The sequence below is a fragment of the Triticum dicoccoides genome, chromosome 7B (assembly GCF_002162155.2).
Source record: "Triticum dicoccoides isolate Atlit2015 ecotype Zavitan chromosome 7B, WEW_v2.0, whole genome shotgun sequence".
Taxonomy (NCBI): Eukaryota; Viridiplantae; Streptophyta; class Magnoliopsida; order Poales; family Poaceae; genus Triticum; species Triticum dicoccoides.
The window spans coordinates 319,341,016-319,346,501 of record NC_041393.1 but is presented as its reverse complement, the minus strand read 5'-3'; positions in this window follow the sequence as shown (position 1 = coordinate 319,346,501).

Here is a 5,486-nt window from a genome sequence, read left to right as displayed (position 1 = left end):
GTTGGTGATGATGGTGTTCCTGCCATCCTGCAATATAGGCCATCTGATTTATATCCGACGGATAGGAAGGAAACTATGGAAATTTTGCAAAAAGATACCCACACCCCTCTCCGCATTTGCAAATAAGGCATTCCCTCGTTCATACTTTTCTCCCACAATATAAACTACTCATACAAATGCATCTTGATGTTCCGTGCAATGCATGGGCATCTTGCTAGTAGGGAGAAGGAGTTTGTGTGACACATATCTATCTATATTAAGAGATAGGTAGATAGCATTTGTGCGAGGCATACTTAAAGCATCACGAAGATAAACAAACGGTGTGCATGCAAGTGCCAGAAAAAATGAAGTGAGAAACAATGTGTGTGTGTGTGTGAGAGAGAGAGAGAGAGAGAGAGATCTCAAAACAAAAGGTGCTCTGCTGGAATCCCATTGTATGTATTCATATGGTTCCGGAACTCGAGTTAACCTTCGGCATATGTGTGAGAGACATTATTATACTTTGAGACATTAGTGGCTATGGGTTGGCGGAATTAAAGGGGTGGGCGTATTAGACAGAGAGAGCATGTGTGTTTCTGTCTGAGAGACTTGTAGGACGGGGTAGAAAGAAGAATTCTAACCTGGACGGAGGGATAGAAATACATGAAGTGCGCGTGTGTGATTCCGATGCACACAGGGAAATGAGATATGTATGTGTGTGAGAGAGATTGCACAATTCATTCACGTATCACTATCTAGCGATCGTGGACGTGCATCGCTTGAACATAAATCAATATCTACTTTGTATCGTGGCCAAAGGTACAATATCGATTCAATGCTATAAAGCTTGGACACTCACATATCACATTTTTTCTATTTAAATAAACTTTTCAGTTGTGCGTGCCAAAGTTACAGTGATGTTTCTTCAAACAACCAATGTAGTTATCATGTACATGCACCATTCTTACTCTTGCATTCAAATTCATTAGCCTTGGATGATTTAAGGTTCTATTATGAAGTAATATATGTAATATTCATATATGAATTCAATGGGTATGCAATTTATGAAATGGAGACTATGTAATCATATGAGGTAACACTTTTAAGTAGCAGACTACAATATCCATTTCTTTTTGTGCGCCTCTACACTAACACGTCAAGGCATTATGTTTAAAGTAAATAACCAATGGCACTAAATTATCTATTTACACGAGAAATACATAGGCTGAGCGTTTGATCCCTTTTTTGTGAACGCGCCACTACTCCTGTACGATTGGTCGTGCCCGTGTGAACGTCCAAGTTATTGGCGCATCATCCCGAGCTATTGTCTTTTTTTTCTGAGGTGGACTTCACACCAGTTAGTAACTGCTGATGCGTGCCCCGTGTACACAGTCTAGCATGACCTTCCTGCTAGCACGATCCAAAATTAGTTGAAACTAGATACGAACGATCCCGCGGGCGGCAAAATCTCTCGCCTCCTTCTAAAATTTCCGCCGCCATAGTCTTTAGCATGCGAAATTCCCCTCTTGTCCTTTGTGCATGGAGACCAACAGTTACAATACCGCCCTCATCTACATAATAGGTCGGGGCTGCTTTGGTAACTTATGGTTCCCCCCACTACACGGCACCCCCATTTCCTCTACCCCTCCCGCAAAAATGACTAACTCCACAACACCAGAGCATCTTACATCATGCCGTCCGTACTTGATCGGCATTTCTCCCCTCCCCTCTCGAAACCCTACACTGCTCATCCACCGGCGTACCAGAGCCCATTCACTGCCAGCGGCGTCCACCTTGCCGGATCTACTTTTGCGGCCGCATCTACCCCTCCCACCTCCCCTAGAAACAAGTAGACTACTCATCCACCACTGTACCATAGCCCATTCAGTGCCGGCCTTGTCCACGGCGCCGGATCTGCTTCGCTGGTACTCTCATAAACTGTCGCGCATCTGCATGGGCTCATTCGTACTCCCCACCGGAGACGCTTCGTCCACACCCCCCGGAGCTGCCCCACCGACGCCCCCGTCGACGGCCTCTGATCCTCTTCGCCGACACCTTCCTCGACCCTATCGGAGCCGCTTCGCCGACACCATCGTCAATCCTAGTGGAGTAGCTTTGCCTATACCATTCTCAACCCTACCGGGGCTGCTTTGCCAACTCACAAGTCCACGACCTCAGATCCGCTTCCTCGCACCCTCATCTAACTACCGGAGCAACTTCTGAGGCTCCGTCCACGGCCGCAGATCCGCATCATCGACACCATCCTTAACCCAACCACCGAAGCAGCTTCACCTACACCCTCGTCCACGGCCACAGATCTGCTTCGCCCACACCATAGTCCACCCTACCGGAGCCACTCCACAAACACTCTACTCGACAGTTCTAGATCTCCTTACCGGACCCGACAGCCAGCGCAGCATCATCACCCTTGATGTTTCTAACCTGATTCCCACCGTATGGCAAAATGCCAAGCACCCGCCACGGCCTAGGTACTTGTCACCTTTAAACCCGTCCAGCATCACCTGCCCCATGTACTTCAAATATACTAACAGGTCGCTGTTACCTGTTATGCAGCTGACAAAAACTACAAGGACGATGCTTCTTCTAGATCTAACAGCTTGGGCAACCAAGATCCTGGACTGAGGCATTCCTATGATCTTGTAAGTGCGTCTCTCTCTCTCTTGTATTGTTCTATGCCTGCCAGCGTGCTTTGCTAGGATTTTCCACTAGTAATCCCTTTGTGCAGACAATGATTTCTACTACTGGCTGCTAAATTAGATATGTAGATGTCATACATGATACTAGCTCGTACCTCCGTTCCTAAATATAAGTCTTTCTAGAGATTCCACTATAGGTTACATACGGAGCAAAATGACTGAATCTACTCTCGAAAATGCATCTATATATATCTGTATGTGGTCCATACTGGAATCTCTACAAAGACATATATTTAGGAACAGAGGCAGTACATTACACGAAATCGTAGGTAGCATGTAGGAATTCCAGTGCACTACATTAGGCTCCCTTAGAGTGCCTGCTGGTCCAGCACAAAGAGTCATGGCTAGTTTGTGCTACGCACACAATCATTAATTGGTGGTTTAAATATGCGAAAGGGATATGCAATGTATTATCATGTAGAGATGTCTGAAATTAGCCGTGTCAACTTGCAGATTGGGTTACACAATGAAAAATTACAAGATGTATGTGGCAATTTCATTGAACATCGCAAAAAAAAGGAGAGGTGGCAGTGAGCCTATACAGTGTGCTATGGTACGTCACTCCTCCATTGCAATCATCGTGACATGTTATTTGTATGTCAATTCTATTGGCCAAGTTTCTTAGGGATAGTTATTACGAGTTATCCTAAGAAAATAAGCACCTGTGAATATAAGCTCCATGTAATAAGCCAACCAGTTCTTTTCATTGCGTTTTCAGCTTATCTTTGGTATGATCAGTGAAAAGTCTAGATTGCATTATATTTTTTATTTTGCTGCCCATATGAAAATTAATTTGACTTGCAAACATCACAAACTGAACCCAGTGTAGTAATTAATATGATAGGAAAACAGACCATCACTATTTGCTCAAAATGCAAATACAAAGATACCCTCTACTTGGCACAATCTACTTTGGTCAATGATTTCCATAGAGATCCCATTGCCTAATTTAAATGAAGAACACATGACCCACATTTAAATGAAGAACAATTATTTATTGAATTCGATGGTCCAAGTGGCTGGTTATTATAATATAGCAACACCACCTGAAAGCATCATATAGCAGCAGCATCAGCTCATAGCAACTCATCATACAACAGCAGCAGTGTGCAATTCATCATATACCAGCAGCAGCTCATAGCAATTCATCATATAGCAGCAGTAGGAGCAGCTCATAGAAATTCATCATATAGCAGCAGCAGGAGCAACTCATAGCAATTCATCATATAGCAGCAACAATAGCAACTTGTAGCAATTCATCATATAGCATCAACAGGAGCAGCTCATAGCAATTCATCATACAGCAGCAACAGGAGCAGCTTATAGCAACTCATCATATAGCAGCAGCAGCAGCTCATAGCAATTCATCATATAGCAGCAGCAACTCATAGAAATTCATCATATAGCAACAGCAGGAGCAGCTCATAGCAATGCATCATATAGCAGCAGCAGGAGCAGCTCATAGCAAGTCATCGTATAGTGGATCAGAATGAAAATTTGCAAAAAATCAGAGGAGATCCTCACCTTGTTGGATGAGCTCGTCCTTCAACAACACCTCAAGGCCACGACCTGGGAGGAGGGGAGGGGGAAAAGGTGCCTTCTGCCGCAGTGTGGCATCAGCCGTAGTTGTGCAGCGCCCGCCGGAATAATGCATTGGACGAACCACAGTGGAGTAGCTGCTGGAGACCATGAGAATGAGGGGCGGCGCTAGAGGGAGCAGCAGCCAGGGAGATTAGCCCCTACCCACCGGCCATGTAGCCTAGCTGGACAGAGCATCAACGAGGACCAGGCCAGATGGGACCAGTGGCGACGACTCGCTAGAGGAACCCTAGTGCTGCAGGCAGGGGATCGAGGTAGAGGGAAAGGGGAGAGGAGATGCAAGCGGGAAGGGCAATGAATGCTTGCGTGTTTGTTTTTACTTGAAAGGTTAGGTGTGACATGGGCGTTAGCAGTTGCATTTTGAGTGTAGTATAGGCAGATAACATAGTCATTTCACTATTCCCCTTCCCTTCAATTTTTAGTGAGGTTCTACTCGAAACACCCCCCTCCAAAGCGAAATTAGTTAAGCCCAAGCCCATAACTCAAAAATGAATTCTTTACATATTTTATGGCTTATTTTGACAATAAGCCCTAAAAAGGCGGAATCGAACTGGCCCTTAATGTGCAATTCAATTGTGCATGCAATGATAAATCACTCCTGCCTGCTATAGTGTACATTTAGGCATCATTATACATGGCATAACCTAATACATGTGCATTCCATTGTAGAATCTGGAATGTGCAATGTTTATGTTAGTTCATACGTCGCACATGATGTTTAAATGCCCCTTAAATCTGGCCAGTCAAGTGATGGTCTTTAAGCCTCCTTCTTTGCTTCTTTTCTTGATATGTAAGATTTGCTCACACATCTGTTCAATTTCTTGTTTGCATCAGCCAGCCATACTAGGACTGTTTGCTTGGATTACTTGTTGTTCTTGACCTAACACTCTAACAGAGCTTGTCAACGATTTAAACACTAAGGGCTGCTGTAGTGGGGCCTTGTCTAACTCGTAGGTGACATAAAGGTTTGGCTGTACACTAAAGTAGGCTCTCCAAGAGTACCTGGAGATCAAGTTCAAAGGTATGCCTAGTTTTTACATAGTGCAGACATAGTAATGCTCATTTCATTGTGTGCAAGTGCAAGAGATGCAGCATGTTTCATTATGTGGTGTTGTTTTGTTATAATCTCATCCTTTTTGTTCACAGACTGGAAAGTATGCATATTTATCTTCCAAGGAGATGAGTAACTAG